The sequence below is a fragment of the Natator depressus genome, chromosome 5 (assembly GCF_965152275.1).
Source record: "Natator depressus isolate rNatDep1 chromosome 5, rNatDep2.hap1, whole genome shotgun sequence".
NCBI classification, from domain to species: domain Eukaryota; kingdom Metazoa; phylum Chordata; order Testudines; family Cheloniidae; genus Natator; species Natator depressus.
The window spans coordinates 73,092,231-73,118,325 of record NC_134238.1 but is presented as its reverse complement, the minus strand read 5'-3'; the positions used below and the strand labels follow the sequence as shown (position 1 = coordinate 73,118,325).

At 40.5% G+C, this 26,095-nt stretch overlaps 1 long non-coding RNA gene across 1 annotated transcript in view; it reads left to right on the top strand.

Annotated features, from left to right (window-relative positions):
• The first annotated feature begins 1,354 nt into the window (after positions 1 to 1,354).
• LOC141988194 (uncharacterized) overlaps positions 1,355 to 26,095 on the top strand; it is a 177,796-nt gene continuing 153,055 nt past the window's right edge. Inside the window, exon 1 of the long non-coding RNA XR_012639690.1 lies at positions 1,355 to 1,457. This is a non-coding gene — a long non-coding RNA (uncharacterized LOC141988194). The remainder of the gene's footprint in view (positions 1,458 to 26,095) is intronic.

The window sequence follows — 26,095 nt, the reverse complement described above, 5'->3', positions numbered from 1 at the left end:
CTGCCTCCTGTGCTTATGAATATTTAAATCCCTCATAAGGTATAACTTCCTCAATTTATTTAGCCCTTCCGCCCCCCACCTGCATTGGGGCCCTTCACTGGATTAGAGAGCCATATTTAAACAACATTTCCGTTACATTTTACATGGTTTAGATAAGCAGGTGTGGCTGAGCCAAGGTCCTAGGGGAAAGCACATTTTAATATGGTTCCGCCTCATCCACAGAAGTTGGCCAAAATCAGTTTAGCTGTAACCATATTTACAGCAGGTTTCTATGTATATCCCCTGAATATACATCATTAATTGATTTTTATCATCTCAAGACAGTAGTGAGGTAGGGAAGCGTTATCCCTATTTTATAAATGGGGAACTGGGATGAGATGGAATTGAACCTACACTGCCTGAGGTACATTGTGGCTCTCTAGATGATCCTTCCTCTGAATGGGACCCTTTCTCAGCCAACAGTTCAATGCATAAGGAGTCTATGGCACTTCTTAAAGTTAACAACAAATAGAGAACCTACCAGACAACCTAACTGGAAGTGGGATGCTTTGGTCACTTAAATTTACCATGCTGGGAAACAGTTTACTGCTGTTCTATTATAAGCCTTATTTAAACAGCTGGGTTTAGAGGCTGGACATCATATTACATAATGATATTTCTATTCAGTACTCATGAGATGTATGAAATTCCTTATTTTCACTCTCCAGTTCCCAGTGAAATCCACAGAAACTTTCCCTTTTTGTAAGGCATGTCCTCCCTTTCATTCCTTGTGGTAAAGGATTTCCCTGCATTCCAGATGAAGGGGAAAATATTCATTCCAGTTAACATGCTTGAATTTATTCTGCCACTGGCTACTGCCAACATAATATCCCAAACTGTGGATAAAACTTACTAGCACTTATATTTTAAATTGATCATATTTTCTCTTTAGAAGCTGAAAATCTCTCTGGTTCTACAGGACTGCCAGTTTCATTTCCATGCCACAGATTCACTTTCTCTTACCAAGCTATAAACAGAGCAGTGTGTGAGGGGGGAGATATCATTTGTGGTGTCTATAGCATATTTCTGTTTCAGACATTGCTTCTCTTAGCCTCTGACTTTCAATATATTTTCCCTTTAATTCTTATTCTTTCTCAAAAAGCCACATAACAAACTCCTTTAATGCTGAAGCTGCAGCCGTCTCACACTGTGACAGACACTTCATTCAGTCGTTGGCGGGTCATTCTGGCCAGACGGGTGCAGCTGTGGAATTAGAACTTTCCAGTTACTGAGTAATTACATTGGTGAGGGATTTGTGACCTCTGAATTCAGACTAAAAGACTAATATATTCCATATATTTCTACAATACCATAACAATCTAGAAATGGATTCATTGGTGAAGAGTCCCTTATTGATGATGTCATTTATTTTTCTCAGAATGGTAAGGACAAAAATTCAACAAGAAGCATTCAGCAAGGTATTTGGAAGCAGATTTATTTTCTCTTTCTTCACCATTCCCACCACCATGTTAATACTTTATAAATTTTGTGCTGGTTGTCCTGAATATGCACATAACTATTTTCAGTCAGTGGTAAATACCTAATCAGCCTGTTCTGTGTGGCTTGCATTGAACTGAAAGCTATAACAGGTTGCAGCTATTTTCCATATATCCTCAAATGACAGAAACAAATTCCCTGTGGCAACCAGTCAATTTTTCTAAAAAGAATTATTACATTGTTCCGGGTTGCTTTCAACTGCTTGGATATGCAAGCGTTGAGCACCCAGGTTAAAACTGACATATCTAAACTGTAATATAACTTACTTTCATTTCATGTGGAGGGGTGGGGGGAAGCAATGATTACAAAATGTATGTTGCGTGGAAGGTGTATGCTTCTGGACAAAGGGCATGAATATATCTGAGATGTTCTAAAACTCAAGCAGCGTTATCAGAATTATTTTGGTTATGATATTTTGTCACTATGATTTAGAGAGAGTAAGGGGAAAATATTCACATGGTGTTCACTGATCTGGAAAAGACTTTTGAGCAAGTTCCAAGAGAAGTCATCTGGTGGTATTTAAGGGAGAAAACGGTACCAGTATTTTTCATGTGGTTTGTTCACACCATGTATTTAGGTGCAAAGTCAATAGTCAGAACTTCTAGTGGTGAAACAGACAAATTATTGGTAAAGGTGGGAGTGCATCAGCACTAAGCCCTTTCTTGTCTCAATCTGGATACCCTCAGAGGGAACATACAAAAGGAGGCACCTTGGTTCATGTCGTTTGCAGATTACATCATTCTATGCAGTGAGAAGAAAGATAGTTTAGAAGAAGATCTTGAGAAATGGAGAAATGTGTTAGAGAGTCATGGGCTCAGAATAAGCCAAGGAAAAACAAAGTATATAGTAGGTAATTTCAATAATGTGAACACTGAAGAATTATCCCTGAAACTAGATGGGGAGTCACAGGACAATGTAGGGTTAGTAGGCAGCAGAGCATGTTACAAGAGATATGATTGCTCTCTATAAATATATCAGAGGGATAAATACCAGGGAGCGAGAGGAATTATTTAAGCTCAGTACCAAGTGGACACAAGAATAAATGGATATAAACTGGCCACCAGGAAGTTTAGACTTGAAATTAGATGAAGGTTTCTAACCATCAGAGGAGTGAAGTTCTGGAACAGCCTTCCAAGGGGAGCAGTGGGGGAAAAAGATATATCTGGTTTCAAGACTAAGCTTGATAAGCTTATGGAGGAAATGGTATGATGGGATAGCCTAATTTTGACAATTAATTGATCTTTGACTATTAGAGGTAAATATGCCCAGTGGCCTGTGATGGGATGTTAGATGGGGTGGGATCTGAGTTACTACAGATAATTCTTTCCTGGGTGTCTGGCTGGTGAGTCTTGCCCACATGCTCAGGGTTTTGCTGATCACCATATTTGGGGTCAGGAAGGAATTTTCCTCCAGGGCAGATTGGCAGAGGCCCTGGGGGTTTTTCACCTTCCTCTGCAGCATGGGGCATGCACCACTTGTTGGAGGATTCTCTGCACCTTGAAGTCTTAAACCACGGTTTGAGGACTTCAATAGCTCAGACATAGGTTAGGGGTTTGTTACAGGAGTGGGTGGGTGGGTGAGATTCTGTGGGCTGCGTTGTGCAGGAGGTCAGACTAGACAATCATAATGGTCCCTTCTGACCTTAAAAGCTAAGTTGTAGTAATGGGCCATAAAACCCGTGTTTCTGTTAAGTCCTTTTTTGTGTTCAGCAGAATTATGAATTTAAATGCCCAGGCTCATCTTTTGAAGGTGTTGTGCAGGTTTCCTTTGGGGATGAGGAATGATAGGTCAGTTGTGGAGGGATCATTTGGGGAAGTGTATGCCCATGGCTAATACAGGGGTTTTGTCTTTTTTTTAATCATTTTTCTGTGTGAATTCATTCAAGAGTGTAGTGATTGATTCACCCACATAGTTGTTGAGACATTTGATGCATTGGACAAGGTACAACACATATTATGACAGGCATGTGTAGGGCCCATGGATCTTGAAAGGTGTGTTGGGATGGGTATTGATCATTGCAGGAGTGGAGATGTGTCTGTAGGTTTTGCATCTGTTGTTCTGACAGGGTCTGGATGCCTCTTTGAGTTGGTCTGCTCTGGTTTGTGGGGAACTTGCTTCTGATGATGAGCTTGGCAAGGTTCAGGGATTGTTTTAAGGCCAGAAGAAGGTGTTCAGAAAAGATTTCTTTTGGGATGTGGTCCTCATCAGGTATCGGTTGTAATTGTTTGATACTCCATATGGGTTCTAGGTAGGGGAGGGGCTAGGAGCATGGGGTCAGTGGGTTTTTTTTTTTTCCCCTGTATGGAAGCACGTTCTCCTGGGCTATTTGTGTATATATATCTGTGAGGCATTTGACTTTATACTGCATGACATTTTCAATTAAGAAACTAGAACAATACAAAATCTATATGGCCCGTATGAAATGGATTAAAAATGGACTATCTGATAGGCCATAAAATATGATTGTAAGTGGGGTCCTGAAGGGATTGGTTCTTGGCTCTTTGCTACTGAACACTTTTATGAAATCCATCACTGATCAGGTTTAAAGACGACACAAATATTAAGGAAGTGGTAAATAATGAAGTGGACAAGTCCATAATATAGAGCAATCTAGATTGCTTGCTAAACTGGGCACAAACAAACAATGTGTTTCAATTCAGCCAAATGTTACATCACACATCTAAGAACAAATAAGGCAGGCTGTACTTAAAAGATAGTCACTATCCTAGGAAGCAGTGATTCTGAAAAAGAGACTTGGAAGTCCTGGTGTATAATCAGCTGATCATGAGCTCCCAGTGCAATGTTGTGGCCAAAAGGACTGGTATGAGCCTTGGATGTATAAACAGGTGACTATCAAGAAGGGAGTAGAAAGGCTCTACTGTGTCTTTATCTAGCACTGGTGCAAACACCGGTGGAAGGATGTTGAAAAATTGGAGATGGTTCAGAGAAGAGCCATGAGAATGATAAAGGGTTTGAAAATATGCTTTATACTGAAAGACTCAAGGAGCTCAATCTATTTAATTATGAAAGACCAGATTAAGGGGTGACTTGATCATAGTCTGTAAATACCTACATGAGGAACATAAATTTGATAATAGAAGGCTTTCAAACTATCAGACAATGGTGTAACAAGATCCAATGTTTGGAAATTGAAGTTATAGAAATCTATACTAGAAATAAGGTGCAAATTTTTAACATCTAATGGTAATTAACAATTGGAAAAAGTTACCAGGGCTGTGATGGATTCTCTACCACTGAACACTTCAAAATCAAGACTGAACGTTTTGCTACTAGCTACACTCTAGTTCAATTTGGAATTAATTCAGGGAAGTTCTGCGGCCTGTGTTAAACAGGAAGTCAGACTAGATGATCAGTGTTCCCTTCTAGTTTTATAATCTATGAATCTATTCAAATCATGGCATCTAAGCACCATTACACAACACAGAGCTGCCCTTCTTATACAACTCTTGTCATGTATGTTTTACTTTACAGTGTGATGAGGTGTTTACTCCGCACAGGCAATAAAAGGGTTAATGTGGGCCTGAGAAGCCAGTGAACTTACCAGGTTGCACCTGGAGCATGGGCCAGGACTAATTGAAAGCTGAGTCCGAGTTGAAGAAGGAGCTGGGTGGCTAGTTTAAAGTGAGGAAGTCTAGAGAGGAAAGGGAAGAACTTGGCAGTCACTCTCTAGGACTAGAGAATAGGGAAACCAGGAGAATCAAGGGGAAAGAGTAAAACTTGGGATCCTTTCTGGAATACAGAATGCCAGTAAGCCGCCAGGAGAAAGACAAGGCAGCTATTGGAGTGGAGTAGGCTTTGGTGGGAAGCCCTGATAAAAGGGATAGGATCAGGACTTCCTGAGAAAGAGCCCTGGGAGGTTGTTAACTGAGCAACTGCTCAAGGGAAACTTAAGAGGGATGACAGGTGAAACCCGAGGAGCACAGAAGGAAGTTTGTTTGTATTTCTGGGTGGAGATTTACTGGGGAATTCCAGTTGAGTCCTGGCCCTGAGACAAGGATAAACCTAGAAAAGTAGCGGGGAATAGGCCTGGTAAAAAGCTATGAGGGGAAGAAGCCCAGAGAGGTAGCAGGGTTCATATGAACAGAAGACCTTGCCTGCTCACTACAGGGTCCCTGGGTTTATATCAGGAGGGGACTCAAGACACCTTCCCTGGTACGAGTATCAGGGAAGGTGTTAAGTCCCTCCTGTCCCCTGATTGAAACCATTAAGAACATGAGAAAACCTTGAGCAAAGAGGGGATAAGGACCATGTGGCACAAAGTTGGGGACCAATTCTCCTTTTGAAAGGATGTTTGGACTTTTATGTGTTGGATGTTGTTAATCTGAATGGTGTGGGACTAAATCATGACCTGGCTGGAAGGCTGAGTTATAGGGCGAGAGATCACTCCAGAGTAGCCATCAGCTGGAGGTGCTAAAGAGGAGAGAGGCTGCTATGCCAGGTCCACGCATGAGGAGGTGCTCTTGTGGTGAGTCCACTTTTCTACATGCAGACTGAAGGGAAAACAGCTTCAGCCAGTATTGCTGTGCTACTCTATATGCAGATGGTGAAAAGTTGCAGGATGTGCACTTAAAACCTCCCTCTCTCTCTTCTACAGGTGCTGAGACATCACCCTCTCAACACTCTTTGCCTTTACTGTTAAAAGTTTGGATTTGGCCTAAACTAGTCAGATAGTTTAAGTACATTGCAAATTAGAAATGTTTGAAAATCAGGTCACTTATAGGAATAAAGTTTAGTATGTGTCATCTCTCCAAACCTACCACTCTTTCAGCCTTACAGCTTTCCCCATGTACATAGTGGCTTATGCCATCTTCCTTGTGGCTCCTGTTGGGGATAGTGCCCACAGATAGATAGTTCCTTCACCCTAGAATTGACTGTAAAATTAAGACCATTTTGGTAGCAGCTTACATGCACTTTTTGCCCAGAGGAGAGAAACTACCCAAGGGGCAAGGCAGTGGAGAATCACAGATGCTGAGCCACATCCTCAGCCTCTATTTATGTTACTTTATTCCACCAGTGTGATGCAAAATGACTTTAAAGTTGCCCTATCAGGACAGCTGAAGATTTCCCCAGTAAGGGGAAATCCTTAGCTTTGCACTTCCACAAGGACTGATCTCTTGCAGCCAGAATGGTCCCTAAGGGGCCATTCTTGTTGTCAGGAACTAGAGCACCCTGTGACTGCTCTGCCTTGCACCACCGTCACAAGCACTGGGGGAGACATGAAGCTTAGCAGCATCTTTGCCTTTCCTTGCACAAAGTGTGAGTGTAGCCCATCTGAGGACTGTACCGAGGACCTCCAGGAGTGCCTAGCACTGAATATCATCTAGCTTAACAATCACCAATTCAAATTCAGATTGTTTGAAATCAAAGCAGAATTAAAATAAAAATTAGTTAATATAAACAAACCTCAGACTAATATCATGGAGCAGACAAAAGCCTTAATTTACCAGATATGGATATCACAGTCCTATAACTTAGATGCAATATCATTTATATCTTCTTGAGAGGTAAGGCTGTCTCTCCTCAGTATCTGTGTCCTGTTAGTTCCATATCAAATGTCCCAAGTGCTGTGTGTCTCTGTGCACCCTTCTTTCCCAATTTATCCTGGAAGTGACTCCCGAATTTATAGAAAAGTTGTTTTGTTTCCTTCTGGTCTGATTTTAGGGAACATAACACCTTTGAAATGCAGCTTTTGTCATCCGCTGTTGTCTATCCTTTTCCAAACTGTGAGAAAAGAAAGAGTCGCTTGTATACTCTGTCCTCAATTTTTATGCATATAAACATCAGAGCTTGCCCATAAGTTCAGCACAACATCATACATCATATTTGAAAATATAGTTATAATCACATACAAATTGTGTGTCCACTAAGGACATTCTTAACTTTACTCTATAAATCACATAGTTGGTACAGTTCTTTTAAGGCCCCTACACAATTAAATATCAGACACCTTTATTCCTTACAGGACAGTCATTTTTCATGACTGGCATGTTGAGATTATGTCCTCCAGCCTAGAAGGCAGGATGTATGACTTACTCCCAAGAACTAGCAAGCCACAGGAGCTGCTGTAAGAAATATAAGATCATTACCCTGCACAATGACCATCATATTTACTTCCACGTGCTAGGAAAACCTGAGTCCTAAGATCATGCCTGGGCTCAGACAAACTTTCCAAGTGAAATGATGAAGCACAGTGATAAAGTGATTCCAGGCAAACTTAAAGTAAAAATAATTTGGACACTCTTACCTAAATCTTCAGCAGTTTTGCTGCTGCTCTATCTAATTCAGTGAGTGGGGTGTTTTTTTGTTTGGTTTTTGGTTTTTGTTTTAAAGAGAGAGCTTTCCTTAGACCTTGCACATGTACTTCCACAAAGTTTTTTATTTAGGGTCAGAGTTCTGTACTTTGACTCACACTAAGTACTACTTTGTTCACCAAGTAGCCCCACTGACTTCAGAGAAACTGTTTGTGGAGTACGGAACCCCTCAACGTGATGAGTAAGTGTACTAGGATCTGGCCCTACGTGTTCATCTCAAACTCTGTATGTACTTTTACATTTTTAAAACTCACAATGGGCCTGATCCAAAGCCTACTGAAGTTAATAGAAAGGCTCTCTTTGACTTTAATTACTTTGGATCAGGCCTAATAGCTGAACAAATTCAAGATACAATATAATAATCTCCTTATCTCACTGTGATAATTACCCACTCACTACAGTAACAAAGCTCCATGTCCCCCAGCACATCTTCCCCACATCTTCCTCCAGTCTACCAATATAATCTTGGTTTTATGTGGATTCAGCCTCAGCTTGCAAAGTTTCTTCTAATTTCCTTTATGCTTTCACAGGTAACCTGTCCCTTAGCATTCCCCCTTGCTAGCCAAAAGAGTAATGTATTCTCTTAATACAACACCATATAAGAACAGCCATACTGGGTCAGACCAAAGGTCCATCTAACCCAGTATCCTGTCTTCTGACAGTGGCCAATGCCAGGTGCTTCAGAGGGAATGAACAGAACAGGTAATCATCAAGTGATCCATCCTCTATCGCCCATTCCCAGCTTCTGACAAACAGAAGCTAGAAACACCATCCCTGCCCATCCTGACTAATATCCCTTGATGGACCTATCCTCTTCACTACCATGCTTGCTGTCAAGCTCTTTCAGGAATTAGACTGTAGAGTGGTACTTCTATTCCTATTAAACGTATTTAAGGAGAACAAAGAGATAGGTTGTTACTGCATTTATGTTGGGACCTATGAATACATTTTTATAACAATTGTACACTTAATTGATAAAATACCTTTATCTTACAATATTGATATTTCTTTTGTTGGACTTACGTATAGTGTCTTCTCTGTTAATTGATTGCATTTCAGATTTCCAGTAGCATTTTTTTAAAGTCTAACTCCTTCAAGATACCAGCATCAAATCTTTATGTGAAGATGAATTTTGCTCTGACTGAACTTGAACTCTTTATATACAAGGCAAGATTGACATGATTTCTTTTACAAGTATTTTAGAGTTTGGAATTAATATCCAAGATTCTTGTAAATTCATTCTAAAGAAAATGAGCTCTTTACAAATAATACATCGAATGGAAACCTTTACAGGATGGTTTTAGATTCTAAGGGATAACAACACTTCAGAAGACTGACATAATTTAATCTTTGAGTGTCAACCAAAGAAATGGTGAAAATGAGAAAAAAGTTCACGTTCTGCCTTGCTCTACTTAAGGGACTTGTGCACTGCTCATGTAGCACAACTAGGTATGCCCAGAATTAATTACAAAACATTCACCAGAATTCATGAACCAACGTTAACATGACTTTCAAGTGTTAGCTGATCAGGCCAGAGGATTCTTATTTAATGATGCTTAATGTGTCTAATTAGGAGTTAAAATAGGCAGTGCAGTAGCTCTGCAGCTCATTGCTCCAGGAGCACTAGTATTGATCTTTCTGCATACAAACCCTTGAATCTTAATCCTGAGCCATAAGAAAGGTCAAGAGAAAAATTCACCAAAAAGCATTTAGCTATCTAGCAACGGATGGGTTTGAACTTACAGCCAGCCTAAACAGCTGGAGTCAGCCATCTTCACAGGATAGCATTGTGATTTAGTCCCTCCCATTACAGCGCACAAATTCATAGAAAAGGTAAATGCAACACTAGTTGTAAGAAGCAGAAAGGAAATGCGATTGCAATATTTCACAGTTCAACAAATATTAAAATGCTGCATTTTAAAAATCTGCAAGTTGTTCCCTAGAGATACAGTATTGCACACATGCTTCTAAAATTTTGGTGTTCTCAATTTTACCTATTGATTTTACCCTTAGATACAGCAGTTCTTTGGACATTCACAGTCTCTAAATACCTTGGTATCCAGCACCATGTTTCTATATAATTCCTTTAAATGTCATAGCTGGAGATACCATTTCTGAAAGGAAAATTACTATGTAGGCCAGAATGAATAGGCTGTTTCTGTAAATTATGTCACTATTTGAAAAAAGGTGAATGCAGGGCTATTTTTGTGATAACCACAGATAAACTAAAACAGAAGATATTTTAGTATTAGTCCCTCTCCACTATTTCTTTAATATCAAAATAAAATGAAGAATTTGTTAATGAGAACAAATATACATTTTCTAAAGTCTTTGAAATATCAATAGATGTATAAAGGAGGAACTGTGATAATGGGCTTAGTATATTTTAGTCAAATCATCATGAAATCTGGAAACTCTCACAGCTCTAAGTTTTAGGACAGATCAGATCTCTAATCTGGCAAAACCCAAACTTAATTTGCTATTGAGATCTAACATTTAAGTTTAAGGAAAGCAGTAAATATTTCATCTGGTTCAAGTTTATGATGTAATACTTCACTGGTAATTCACTGCACAGAATAGCATCTTTAATAGAAATGGCAGATTAAATGTATGTTCTATTTATAGTGGGTAACATTTTTGAATGCCAGATACTCACTGGTTAGCCAAAATGAGGTAAAATTAAAGACTGTACATTAAATGAAAGTGATGGAAAAACTGTGGTTAAGGTGAGCTGTTCCAACGGGGGTGACTCCCAAAAGGAACAAAATAAATGTAACTGCATTGTACACAATGTATTTTTAGTCATTGAATGAATCCAAAACATCATTGCAAAATACACCAGTGTACTCACATATTATCAAATTCAATTTATTGCAGAAATGCTTGTTTAATATTTTAAAAATGTGAAAAATCTGCCAAAGCTTGATATCCACCAGATGGACCACACAATGGGCTGCAGAGAGGGGAAGAGGGATTAGTTTGGGAACTGCTTTGATTCTTGCAGGATTCATGCTTCCATCTTCTGGGAATGAAACCAAACCCACTTGGCCCTGTGCATATCTAGTCAATGCTAGTTCATGTTAGAAGCTGGATTTAGAGGAAGTACTTTGTGACTTATCACTCGCAGGGTGGAGGAATTAAGGCTGCAATAGAAATTGAAAGTTGGTATTGCCTCATCCTCCCCCTCTTATGTACACATAAGCAACAGTTTAGTTACAGCGCAAACATGATTATGTGAATCACACATATAACACTTGTTCTCTGAAGCAGAGCCATGCTCTCTTGGGTTAGCTGAGGATGTGACATTGTTTTGGACAACGGGGGCTTTGGATAAGTTAAATCCGAATAACCAGGAAATCCTACTGGCCAATTTCCAATTATCTGCCAGGAGAGATTCCCAAGGAAAAAGGGCTGGGAAGCAGAGAAGGAGTCTGAGTACCAAGTGTGATTTGGTAAGGCCCTGTTTCCCAAACTCATCTTTCTGGGCACCTTCCATCATAAATAATTGAGGGAGCAGGCCACTAACACATAGACCGAGGTTTGAATAATCAGAATAGCCAATCTGAAGCTTTTGGGTTCCCCCGAGATCTTTGGGTAATTGGGATTTTGCTTCATTATAGTTTGCTTCAAAGGGAAAAGTTCAGTATTAACCCATATCAGACTGAGAGGCCTCCACATTTTCAAAAGTAACTAATGATTTGGGGAGTCTCAGCTCGGGGGGCCCAGTTTGAGACATCTTAAAGATGCCTAGTTTTCAAAAGATGATTACTAGAATGCATATACTCATTTTCCATTTTGTGTACGAAGGGACTGAAGATGACAAAACTTCAATCCCTTAGATTCTTTCTCCCCACCTGATAAAATAAGGTCTCCCTTTCTTCTGAGGGACTTTAAAAGATTATAGAAACTAGAGTCCCCAACAACAGGGATTATTGTTTAAACATTGAAAACAATTTGATGTAGGTCAGTTACTTGCCCAGTCCCCATCTCTTGTTCTCTGGGCTGGGCGGGACTGCAAGTTTCACAGGGGGAGAAATATAATTCAGTTACTGGGACCTCTTTCCCACTACAAAGTGCAGCACAGAATCATAGAAATGTAAAGCTAGAATGGACCTCAAGAGATAACCTAGTCCATCCTCCTGCACTGAGGCAGGACCACTAAACCTTGACCATCCCTGACAGGTGTTTATCCAACCTGTTCTTAAAACCCTCCAATGACAGGGATTCCACAACCTCCCTCCATAACCTATTCCAGGGCCAACTATTCTTATAGTTAGAAAGTTTTTCCTAACATTTAATCTAAATCTCCCTTGCTGCAGATTAAGCCAAGGACAAGAAGTAATATCTTCAATGGACAGAGACAATGATCACCTTTCTCTTTATAACAGCCCTTAACATATTTAAAGATTGAGTGGGGACCTGATGGCAGTCTTCTTTTCTCAAGACCACACATGTACAATTTTTTTAAACCTTTCCTCATATGTCAGGTTTTCTAAACCTTTTATCATATTGTTGCTGTCCTTTTTGGCCTCTCTCCAATTTGTCCCCTTAGCAACAGCATAACTGGCCCTTGAAACAAAATTGGGTTCGGCTCTCTTGTTGCAATCCAGGTGTGCCTTAGTTTGGTATAAAGAGGAGGACAGGGCTGTCCCTGGGAATTATCAATGAGAGACCACCCAGAAGCAAGAGTCCAGAGAGGGCAAGAGAAGAGATGCGGATATCTAGAGAAGCAGAGAGAGAGAGAGAGCGAGCTCAGGAGCAGAGCTGGGCCGAGAGCTTCAGGAAAGGGATGTCCCTGAAGGAGGGAAAGGTGAGAGTTCCCTAGCTAAACAGTGGATCCAGGTCAGGCTGGTGAAAGCAGAAGGTAGTCAGGGCGTCACCTACAAACTTTCCCAGGCCAGACAGCCATGGCCAGAGAGGGCTGAAAGCAGTAGAGGTGGATCCATGCTGTTTCTCTGAGCCAAAGAGCTGAAGTCAGAGGGCCAGAGAGGGTTGAATGATAGAGTGGTGAACCCACTGATGTCTCCAGGTGAGGGCTAGCGCCAGACCTGAGAATGAAAGGGAGCAAAGATGCACCCCAGCTAGGGGGCTTGAGGTGATGCATAGTGACAGATACTAGAGCTGTATGTGAGAAGTGAGGCGTGAGATGCCAGAGCTGTACGTGATGTTGATGGACTTTTGAGACTGGAAAGATTGAATGTACTGTTTGGACTTTACTGAGAATTATTACAAAAATCCTAGAACCACAATTCATAAAATTAACCCCACAACAGGCTATTTATATTTAGGAAGCTTACACAGATTTACTGGGGACTCCACGTGCAGGGAAACTGAGGCAGAACTGTTCTGCCACAGCCAGATGCTAGAGGCTGTTCCAGGTGGGGTCGCCTTTTCACATATGGTGGAAAATTCAGGTAGGTGTTCCCCAATTAAGAAGAGGGGAACTGTGAGTGCCCTAGAAGAGGGAAATCAAGGCGGGGGCCACTTGCTGGGCCACTCTGAGATTATGAGGGGTCACTTTGGAGGCAGCCTCCCTATAGTGATGTCTTTCCTGAAGTGCAACACTCAAACTGCAATACTCTAGCTGAGGCCTCAGAAGTGCTGAGTAGACTAGAAGAATTACCTCCCATGCCCTACATACAGCACTCCTATTATACTAGAGTGTATTTTGCCTTTTTTGCAACAGCATAACATTTCTGACTCAAACTCAATTTGTGATCCGCTGTAACCCTTAGATCATTTTCAGCAGAACTACTACCTTGCCAGTTATTCCCCATTTTGTATTTGTGCATTTTTTTTTCTTTCTAAGTGTAGTACTGTGCAATTGTTTTCACTGAATTCTTCTTGGATAACTGGTCAAGGTTATTTTAAATTCTAATCCTGTCCCCCAAAGTGCTTATAACTCCTCCCAACTTAGTGTCATCCACAGATTTTTCAAGCACACTCTCCACTCCAAGATCCATTAATAAAAATATTGCATGGTACCAGACCCACATGGATCTCTGCTAGAAACGTCCTCCAATTTTGACAGCAAACTATTGATAATTATTCTGTGTGTTTTTTTTGTCAACCAGTAATGCACCCCCAATTCATCTAGACCACATTTCCCTAGTTTGGTTGAGAATATCATGTTTCAAAAGCCTTACTAAAATTAAGATACATCATGTATCCTGCTTCTCCCCCACCCAACTAGGCCAGTAACCCTGTCAAGAAACAAATTAGTTTAATATGGCATGATTTACTCTTGACAAATTCATGTTGACTATTACTGATCATCCTGCTATCCTCTAGGTATTGCAAATGATTGTTTAATTTTGCTCCAGTATCTTTCTGAGTATTGGTGTTAGGCTGACTGGTCTACAATTCTCTGGGTCCTGTATGTTCCCTTTTTTTAAAGATAGGAACTATGTTTACCCTTCTCCAGCCCTTTGGGACCTCGATGTTAGAACACAACTGTGAAGAGATGAATTAATTAACATGAATTTGTGTTTAGTGCCAACAAGGACTAGTCATGTACAACATTGTGTCAGCTAGTCATGGTAAAACTCAGGTTTAATCTAGTTGACATGATGCTTGTTGAACCCAATTTATCCTTCACTGCAATGAGCACTAAGTCCTGGTCAGCATCATGTAAGTTATCTTGACTCTTTATAGCTAAATTCTGATGTGATACAGTTTTGTTGTGTGGAAGGAAACCCTCATGTTGCTATTGTTTAGGTATGGTACCTAGTTTACAGGTTTCAAAGGGGATCTGGTGACTTTTCTTGGACTAGAAAGACAATGGTTATGATGCAGGATGTTAGCGGATGGGTGGCAGTAAAGCAGAGCAAAACATTGGGGTAACTTTTCAGCTTCTAAAAAGGGAACTTTGGAAAGAACATTCCCCTATGAAAGAAACACTGAGACCCTGCGGTATACGTATACATTTGATTTATCCAACTTAGCAATGGTTTGAAAGATCTCAAATATAAAAAGATGAAATTATAATATCAATATGCACATTACAGCTAAAACTATGAAAGGCAAGAATGTTAATTTGTGTTCAGCTGAATATCCCAATTATTTATCCAAATGTAAACCCACATCAGGGGTTGATTAAATACTCTTTATTAATGTATATAATGTAATATAATCTTATATTATTTGCTGACCAACCATTTTGGAGGTGAATGTTTTTATGTGGATGTACTGGTATAACAAGTAAAAATAGGTCAGGTCATGAACTAAACTTTAAGGGAAATTGGTACCCTTTTCTGTACTTGTGGCAACTGAAATCAGAGACCTTCAATTCAGTCATGCTGTGAACCAGCTTCTATCCATATAGTCTCATTCCCCAGGAGTGCCATAGGAAGTATAGTATAGATTTGCCTTGTAGACTGAGGAAAGTTATTACTACCGCTATGGTAACTTGGGAAAACCTGCTTAGTGAGTTTTATTAAAATCAGACTAAAAATTAAAAGTAAGAAAACACTAGGACAGCAAGAAATAATCTATACGTGTACAAAAAAAATCAGCCTGTTTGTAATAAGTCCAGAAGGGCCAGGTGCCAGTTGGCATTTGTGACAATTAATTTCTATCAATTATTGTGCCTTTTAGGAAGCTAAGGACCATCCCTTCATGTTGGACCAGACTCCGAGGTTCTCTTTCAGGTTTTCCTGAGTCCTTACTCAGGCAAGTTCCCAATGACTTCAGTGGGAGTCTGCCAGAGGAAAGATTTGGCCCTTCGTGGGAAGTTAACCACAGTAGCACTGTGAACAGCATTTATGTTAAGCAAGGTACATGTGGAGTCAGGGCAGTGATTGTGCATAGAGAGCTTCATCCTTCAGTCTTGTGATAAAAGTAAGAATCCTGGAAAAGACTTGGAATCTATAGGCCAGACTAGAGAAGACTCTCCATTTACATGTATTATGAAACCCTAACAAATCACCCACTGAGGAACAGGGAATTTCAACAGTGAGGCTTGGTGTTTATGCAAATCCTGGCTGTACTCTAACATCTAAGTGGTTTCTGACCATCACCTTGCTCATGGAGATAGGGAATGGGCTAGGACAAGAATAAAGAAAATCAGGTAGGTAAATAAATATAAATATTGTTTATTAGGCTTCCATAAGTCTTTCCTCTCCTTGATTAACGATGGATATAACAAAACTAACCCCCTGACCAGGGGAGGGAGGGAAGTAGTTGTATGTGGTGCTTCTACAAACTGTGTTAAATAGTTCAATCCTTTTCTCTCCCTGCCTGGTATCTTCTTTGCAAAGAAATTACCATGTCAAAAAAGCATTAAAAATGCTGAGTTGAGGTTCAGTCCTCACCTGTCAATTTCTCACCCGCCCAGAACCCTTTTGGAAAGACTTGAAAAGATTCCACTTGGTCCCCCCTGCTTGCTCTTCCCTACTGATTTGTCAGAGGTGGATCCAGCAGGTGTCACTGTACCTAGAATACAGCAGTCCAGGGCACCAGCAAGGTATGTTCAACCTTTGGGGAATTCAGGCAAAAGAAATAATAGTCACTGTGTGTGGGGGGAACTCTTGAGGAAAGAAAGAAAGAGCAAGATAATTTCAGCTTTTAAGTGTGTACAAGTAATTTGAAGGGTGAAAAGGCCAAGATAGTAAATAAGTTGCTTAGGAATATTTGAAAGAATCTGAGCAAAAGTTAGGCTATGAGGAAATGTTTCAAAATAGTGAGCTGTATGAAACTGTAGTAGTTTTCCGAGAGATTTGGTGGAAGTGACATTACCTGAAACATTTTAAAACTGGAACAGACAAGCGCTCAAACATATGTTAGAGGGAACAATCCTATATAGGCAGGGAATGGACAAGATGACTGTTTGTTTCTCTCTCCAATTTCAGTGATTCTATGAGCCTGACTCCCTCTATGCTAGATTAGTGTGATTCAGCCTTGTGTATTTCTGTGTCTTTGCTCCAGTCCCAAAGGATTGGGCTGGATTTTCAAATTCCAGGGGCTGCATTTGGGTCAGACTCTCCTTGAAATCAATAGGAGTCCTTTCCATTAACTCTAGGTGAAGCTGGTTTGGACCCTAAATGACCTTCACTCTTTCTAATGAGATCCAGCAAGGCCAGATACTCTTTAAAAAGAAAAATTATGAGATAAACCAGAGTGGTGTCAGTCTCAATTTCCTGACAATCCAAATTTAATGGTAAGCCACATTGGTACTTTTAGACTTCAGATGTAGAAGGGAATTTCCTGTATCTATTTGAAAATAAAAACAACAAGCAATCACATAAGGAGAGATTTTCAAAATCAACTAAGGAAGTTAGTCACCCAACTCCCATTGTCTTGTAGGACACAATTCTTTCAGGTATTTTTGAAAATCCCACTCATAATTGAGATCATGTGTTCCTACCAGTTTCTGCACCCTGATCACCTTGCTTAGATGATGTATCCCTTTTTCCCAGCCTTCTGTGTCTTGTCATTTTGGACAGAATGCTCATCAGGGCAGGGACTCTGTCAACATCTGTGTTTGGAAAGTGACAGCATATTTTTGGCTGCTTCCACAATCTAACTAATAAAGAAAAGAGCAAGCCTAATCAGCTAACAGCAGTGAGCTCACAAACTAGTTGTGAAGGAAACACTTCAATAGCAACAGGGATATAGCAACAGTACTTTTCTTAAGGGCCAGAATCTACCACCTTTACTGACTTCTTGAGTCTATCTTACTCCACCACTACTAGGTTTATTGGTTTCAGTGTAAGTATGCATCGGAGAATATAGCCCTAGATCATCAAGGAGACAAACTGATGGAAGTAATCTCTTCTGACAAATTATTGAGAGACTTTTGGAGTCACAGGGCTTGTTTCTACAAGGTGCTGAGATGTGCTTAAAGTTATGCATGAACTTAAGTGTTTTGCTGGACTGGGGACAGAATAGGCCAGGGTCTTGAAAGATTGAGCCAATTAAAACACATGACATAAAATGTAACTTTTGTCGGAATTTAGTAACTATTTTAGAAATCTTAATTTTAAAGATGTGCCCTAACTGCCAAGTTTGGATGCAGATGCAAACTTTCCCAAAGTCTGGGGGAACTGGGGAATATTTTGGATCTCCAGCAACCTGAACCCATCTCTAGTTGCTTTGAGACAGATTTACAAATAAAACCAAAAACATTGAAGACAAAAAAGGAAGTGTTTTTGAATGCTGTGCTTTATAAAGAATTCTCAATGAACTTGATGTATTGCCTAAAGCATTATCAAGTTGCATGCTTCAGTAAGCCTTTTCACAGCACAATGTACCTGTTCTTCTGAATGGGGAGGGAGGAAGGAGAAAATATTAGCATTTGCTTTTTATGCTTTCCTTTCATTCCTTGTAACATGACCACCATCTGGATTTTGCACACTTCTTGCTTTATGGACCTGTGCCCCCACAACTGTATTTGAAAATCATGTATTTCCCAGGGTTTGTTTGTTTTTTAAAGCATCTATAGTATAAAAGTTGAATGTCTATTGAATGGAATCCAGATACATGGATATGGGAAAGGAAAAGATCAAAAGTATTTTTAAGAGAAAAAAACTCTATTCAAGTTTTTACTAAGAATTCTTGGGTTACATTTTTCAGGGTTAAGGAGGGTATGATATTGAACAAAACTGTGCACCTAAACAATGTGCAGCCTCTAACTGTTGTTCCTTATAAGGAAGCGTGTGTGTGTTTTCACATCCTCTGGTCACTGTATCTGAATGATGAAAGTAACTCATCTGAGGTCAGAATAAAAGCAACAACAGTAATCTATAGAGAATGCCATATTCTCAATTTTACGTACACACAAGTACAATACAATGCGTCAGTCAGACATTAGTGAATTGCTACAGCAGCTTTATGCCACCTGGGTATTCATCAGAACAGGGACAAGAGCAGTTAAAGCAGGACTGGCCTATTATTTTCAGCTGCATTAGTCATTTTAGTTGTGTTTAAGGAAATAAGATTTTTTGGGAGGAATGCACATAGTAGGCATTGGGAGTGGGGTCTCGGAATGTGTGCACATGCAGAATTCCAACTGATGTCAAAAGGAGTTCCCTGATCACAGGGTGTAAAAGATAAAGCCAATTCATTGAAAACTGAGTCCTCCTCTGGAAATAATTTTTTGCTTTATTTTACTTCTAATTACCCTGCACTGCTTCAGTGATCTTTGACAAGGGCAGCATGCAACCCACATATGAGTCAGCCATTCCTCCAGTTTAGTCCTGTTATTTGGCAGGAGAGCATGGAAAAATGGTAAATAAAATTCCAGCCAAGAGCGCGGAATGTTCATCTGTGCCTCGAGCTGATCTCTACACACAGAACTATGCAGCCAATCCCACCTATGTGCTTCAGTTAGAGTGGATATAATCAATGTGTCTATTGTATTTATTGCTACCAACTCCCATATTAGAGTTTCATTGTAAAACCACAAGATGTTCACAAAAATGCTTTGTGCAATGGGTCAACTGCTCCACTAATTTTAATGGGTCTCCATTGTCGTGAAAGTAATTTGAAATAATTAAAACAATGAAATTCATTTACATTTTGGCTTTCTTTACTTATTCTCTGATAGGTATGATTCCAATATCTCTTATATTAGTGCTTTTCATCTGTATAAAATTAATATTGTATTGTGCTGTATTAGACTTCAGTCTAGTCTACCCTTCCACTATATTTATGTGCAGACTCTTCAACTTTTCCTGGGAGTCACTTCCTTTGGGATCTCATGCTTTTCCTTATGATTTTTGTGAGGCTTCTCCTTGATTCTCTTTTCTAGAACCTAGTGAAACAGCAAGCATGCTTTCCAGTCTGGGTTGGAAGTTATTTCTCCTGGCAAATGTTATCATTTCCCTATCCTCCACCAACAAAATGAATTGGCAAAGGGAAGAAGGCAATGGCCAAGCATGTCTATTTTATCTCTAACTTCGAGCATTCATTTTTACTTACTAATAATAGGAGGTTTTGTAATCATTTCTAGCCATTTTGGGGAAAAAATCTGTGATATACACACAATTTTACACCTAATAATTGCATAGCCAATTATGGATTAGACAAAGTACTCACACATGGACATTTTGTATTTGATCCTGCTCCCATGCAATTCAAAGGCAAAGCTTCCTTTATTTTATTGGTGCTGGATTGGTGAGCTCTCAGGTGGTTATATATAACTATGTGCATCAGATACTGTGAGGAAAAGTTGCTCAGTTTGAATGCAGACAGGAAGACTGGTCTTTGCTATTAATTGATTTAGAAAATTGGTCTCCAACTCTTGGTGCTTCATAAAAGGAGTATAACATAATCCATAAAATAACAGTATCCTTTTAGAAGAAGTTGCTCAAAGCCTCCCATACCTATCAGATATCTAAGATGTATTTGCATGCACACTTGTGGTATTTGCCTAAAATATATAAGTATGCAATTGTGCACATGGTCTTTCATCTAGATCTCAGGCCTTATTTTTTTCCTCAACATATGTCCATTGTTGCCACTTGGAGCTACTAACATATACTATTAAAAGCTGCAGTGAGCGAGAAAATAACCCAGATGTTCCCTTAGGGCCAGATCATGGCCTGTGCTGGGTGCCCATGCTGGATAGTATAGGGGCATATGGTGCTTCCTTACTGTGTTACGCCAGCTACTAACATTGCAGAGAGATGCATGGGGGAAACAGCTTCCATAGAGTTCTACTACCTCATCTCACCCCCATGCTTGTGAGTGAGAGGAAGGAGTGAGGAATAGGCAGAGCCTTGACTTCACCCCATCGTGAGTGTGGGGGTACACACTGAGATAGTTATAGGGTTGGCCCAGCATATGTCAACTCTCCAGAACAGGGAAGGAACAGCGAGGCAAGGCTGCTCCTGAGGGCAGCCTGTTCTTGTGCTTCCCACATGTACAGAACATCTGACAATTTAGTTCTTAATATTAAACCACGATTCCATTCCCCTGCACAAAGGAGGGTCCTGGTTACATGAGGTTCTCCTGACCAGCACTAACGCAATAATACATTTGTATGTTCTATTCCACTTTTCTTAATAGAGGTCTCCTTTTTCATTCCCTTTCCTTTGCAGGGAGACTAGAAGAAATAGCTTGAACTAAAGTGTATACAACTCTTGTGGGCAACTGCCTTTTAGGCTGCTCTAACTTGCACCAGAACATTAATGGAGTGCAGACAGGCTACAGGAGGATTGTGGGAGGGGGCAAAAATAGATTACAGACACCTTGGCACCCCTCCATACTTGGCTACACAAGCAATCCTCAGCTATAGTAGGAGATCTGGCCTGTAATGTTTTATAGTCTGCTCCATGGCATCTGACTGTGTTGCTTTTGCTGACAATTTCCCTCTCAAAGAGAGGCCCTGTTTCTGTATGAGACAGTGAAACAGTATTTAATGTGACCACTGCCTGGTAGACTAGCTCTTAGCCTGAGGGCCCAGTTTTGGACTAAAATAAATAGAATCTGTGTAGCCGGTTTCCATGGTCTGCTGGATCGCCATGTAGAAAAAAACGGAATTGTTTTGACGAGAGCTGGTGAATAGGCTATGTTTAGACAGACTTGGCCTGTTTTTAGCAATTTAAAAATACTACTAAAACTGTCAAGCTGTCATTAGAAGGCACTTACAGGGGGTTCAGGACAAAGCCACGACAAGTAAATTGGCTTTTTGCATCTGGAAGCTGAGAGTGTGAGGCTGTACAGGCTAGTTAGGCAAGATCTAGTTAACCATTCAGAACTCAGCCCCAACACCTACATACATCAAGGACTGAGTAGTGGGGGGGGGGGGGTCATTTTGTTACAGAGTCTGTTTTCAATGTATTTTGCTTCTGGAGGAAGGAAATAACTCAAAGCCTCATACATCAGTCAGCAACTGGGCAATGTAATAAAAAGCCCATCAGAAAAGGAGAGAGGAGAGGAAAGGTGGGCTTTGTTAACAAAAGGTTTTGTCCACTGAGCAGCAAAGGTGTACATGCTGAAACCCTCCTCCTGCTGATGTAACTCCCTATTATGCTGACATAATAAAACCACCTCGATGAGAGGTGTAGGGCTTATGTCGGTGTAGATAGGGTGATGCAGTATCTGTGTAGACACTGTGTTACTTACATGGGCTGTTGGCTGTCATTCTTGTCAATTTAAGAGTTCCATTGGAGCAGTGAAATTGACAAGAAAGCCGGCTCCCGGGCTGCCACCCGCTGTCTGCCTCAAGCTGGGTGGCCGTCCAATCTCCAAGTTTGAGCTGCCACTTGGGCTCCCCACTGGGAGCCCTGCTGCCCCCAAGGTCCCGCCTCCCTGCTTGGAGCACGGCAGCGGACCTGACTCCCGGTATGGAGCTCCACCCCAGAAGCGAGAAACCCTGAGGGGAAGCTGGGCTCCCGGTGGGGAGCTGTGTGGAGCTGAAAGGCCTGGCTTTCAGCCCCCCACACTGCCCTCTTCCGTTGAGGATGCACATCACTGACAGGAGGGTAATGTAGACATCAGCTACTCCACTAATTGGTGACCATAAGTTGACCTACCATAGTTCGACTTATCTTTGTAGTATAGACATAGCCTTAGAATTTGGGCTTCTGCTGCCAGTTAGAAATACTATAAAAAGTTATCATGGAGTGAATGCATTGACTTTGAGGACTCGGATTAACAATCTTGCAATGCAAAAATCATTGCAAAAAAAAAAAAAAAAAAGGCCAGCGTTGCTCTCAAAAGTATCAATAGGGGATCACCACGAATAAAAATGAGGAGATAATTATAGTTTACATTTATATATTGCCATTCATCTTAAAGGATCCCACCTGTGCTTTCCTTGGAGAATTAGTATCCAAGAACTGGCCAGACGAGACACTGCTGTCCAGATCCGCACTAGTCTGAATGGAGCTATAAAAGTAACAAGAAAAATACAAGGAAAGGCAACAGAGATGTTCTAGTGCTCAAAGAATGTCATAAGATGAAAGACCGAAGACACTAAATTTTTATAGTCTAGAAAAAAGAAGGCCCAGGGTCCATGTGATCACAGCTTAAATTCCTTCAAGGTTAAATTCAGCCTAAATTCCTTGGCAAAACTGGGCATTTGTCCCATTTACTCTTGCCAGTTGATCATCAGTTGGCAAAAGCAAACTGGAGAAATGCACAGTTTTGTCAAAAAAGTGGGGTGCAACCCTTAGCAGGGTGCGAAGGAACATGTTGGGGGAAGCAACAACACCAGCCCCATGTGGATGGGGCAGCATGGGAGCTCAGGCCAGGCCCAAGCATGGGGAGGGGCCGGGGGAGAAGGGAACCTCAGGCTGGCCCCATGCAGGTGGGCGGCAGAGGGGCTAGGGCAAACGCCGAGCATGGCGGGGAGAGAGGTCCTCAGGCCAGCCCTTTGCAGTGTTGTTTTCCCTTTGGGAAAATATGATCACCCCAGATATTAAGGATATTTTCAGCACAACAGAACAGACTGACTAAGGAAGGGGGGACAGACACCTTCAATGGAAATTTTCAAGAAAACAAACAAAAAAACAAAAAACCTTAAATGTACCACTAATGGGAATGATGGAGTGAGCAAGCGTGTAAAATCCAGGTTAATCAAAGTGGTATTTTCTAGCCCTACTTCCTCTGAGAAAGAGCCCGCCACTTTCTCCACAGCCCCAGAAAGGCCTGCCTGCCATGGGACTGGTTCATCAGTAGGTGTGGGAAGCGTATTGGATTCAAGAAGCTATTTTCGTCTCTACACTCAAGGATTGTATGTATATTCTTCTCGCACATCCAAGTGTGAGCCAAGCTGTTTGACTACATGATTGTATGCACAAAAGGAAACCTCCATTTTAACACAGTAGGAAAGGAAGATTGAGGTCTGTTAAAAAAAATAACTTGCTAAAGGGACAATAAGATTAACTTTATCAGCAAAATATGACAGTTGCTAAAGTAACAGAAAAAGAACATCTGTACTTTAATTATCCAAGTGGCTCCTGTACTACTTCTTGTACATACATATTTTTGTAAAATACAACAGTCATTTTCCAAGCTGTATTTATTACGAACATGATTCAGTAGTATAATAGAATACAATGAAATGCTTGTAGATATGATAGAGCACTATGTCCAGAATCTCCTTAATATTATTAAACTATATTGTGGTGTTATTGAAAATCAGAGGCAGAGAGCAGGTTATGGCATTGTGCAACTTTCCCCCCACATCTCTGTAAGTGCACCTTACCTTTCCTACCCTTTATCTTACTCCTTACCTACAGCAGGTCCTGTCTACTGTTCCAGATTGGTATGTGGTTTTAGGATGTGGATAAATATGACAGGAGGGGATAGATTGAGACCTCCCAAACCATTTCACTTGAAATGGATTTAAAACCAGGTCACCACTGGTGACAAGTTAGTGCATTCACTCCAAGGTGTTGGCAGTTTCAGAGAGCCAGCCAGGGAAAAATCTGTCTTGCCATTCAAGGTAATTAAGCTACTCCCCAGCCAGATTTCTTCCAACATCTTTTCAACAAACAACCCTTATGCTAACAGCAGCACAGTTGGGTGGTTTTGATCAATCAAATAAATTATTGAATTACCATTTTTTCCTCACTCTTGAATCAGTTGCATAAAGCTTTACTAATTTACTATCAAAATATTAGCATGATATGGCTCTTTACTTGTATAAATTGCTTACTACTATACCTGTCTAGTGCAGCAGTATGGTGAAAGTGACAAGGAAAAGATCTATATCATACTGGCATTGTATGAGCTAATAAAGGGGCCAGAAAAGTTGCTAAGACACTGGTAACGTATTAAAATATGAATATTTCATATTGATACACATCATATATGAGTGCTAATCTTGCTCACTGTAGTTCCTACATACTATAGCCTTGGGCATTAAGGAATAGTATATTTCTGATTAATCCAGGGCCCATTCCATACAACCACATGTGCATAGTCCTGATAAAGTAAAAAATATTTTTCCATGTAAACATATTAGTAGTCTAAACAATTTAGAGATACAAGTAGCACATGGCTTTGATACTAGATCATTGACTTTCCTACTTGTTTCAGAGTAGCAGCCGTGTTAGTCTGTATTCGCAAAAAGAAAAGGAGGACTTGTGGCACCTTAGAGACTAACCAATTTATTTGAGCATGAGCTTTCGTGAGCTACAGCTCACTTCATCAGATGCATGCTGTGGAAATTGCAGAAGACATTATATACACAGACACCATGAAACAATTCACCCCACCCCACTCTCCTGCTGGTAATAGCTTATCTAAAGTGGTGTCTGTGTATATAATGTCTTTGCAATTTCCACAGCATGCATCCGATGAAGTGAGCTGTAGCTCACGAAAGCTCATGCTCAAATGAATTGGTTAGTCTCTAAGGTGCCACAAGTACTCCTTTTCTTTTTGCGAATACAGACTAACACGGCTGTTACTCTGAAACCTGTCATTCAGCTGAAGAGTGAGGGCAAAATGTGGTTTAAGGATACCTTTACATCCCACTGATTTCCCCCACCCCCAAATCTTGGCAGAAGCCAGTTCACCTCCCAGTGTCATTTAAAGCAGTCCAAGAGACCATTCCAGTAGCTAGAGATTAGTGCTCCGGTCATGCCTCCTTCACCTGCAATTCATTGGCTACATTCTATTCCCTACAGTGAGGAAATCTCCAAGGAGTTGGTTAAGCTAGCTTTCTGCCAGCCTTAGAGCAGCATACAGAAAGCTTAGTGGGGGCCAAAATCTGGCCCCATGTGTTTAGTTTTAATGGCAAAATAGCATATGTCCTTATGAGCTCTGGTTTAGGGGGAAAATCCATATTCAGTGTTTTGTCCTTCTTTGGTGGACACAATGGCTGAAATATACTTTTCTTCATACTGTATTCGGAGTTCCTCTGGAATGCTTCAGAGGCTTGAGAGAGTATTTGATACTTTTCCAAATCACCGGAAAATTGTACAAGTGCTAGAAGGTGTTAAAATTTCTGTAAAACTGTTTTCAGGAATTTTGTGGTGAGATTGGAGTTGAGACACATCACAGCTGTATATTAGCCACAGTATTAAAATGCAAGTGAAACACTTCTACATGTTTCTGAGGCTGTGTTTCATTCAAAAATTCAACATGAAGCATCTTTTTCTGCAAACAAGCCAGCTGCTCTGAATTTCTAGTTATTTTGGTAGAGTATGATATTTCAGCTGAGAAAAGTCTGAGATGCTTTTGGGGAATTCATAGATAGCATATGGAAATTATAGTCACATTATAATAAAATACTTACTTTTAGTAATGAAATACAGACATTATGCCATGAAATA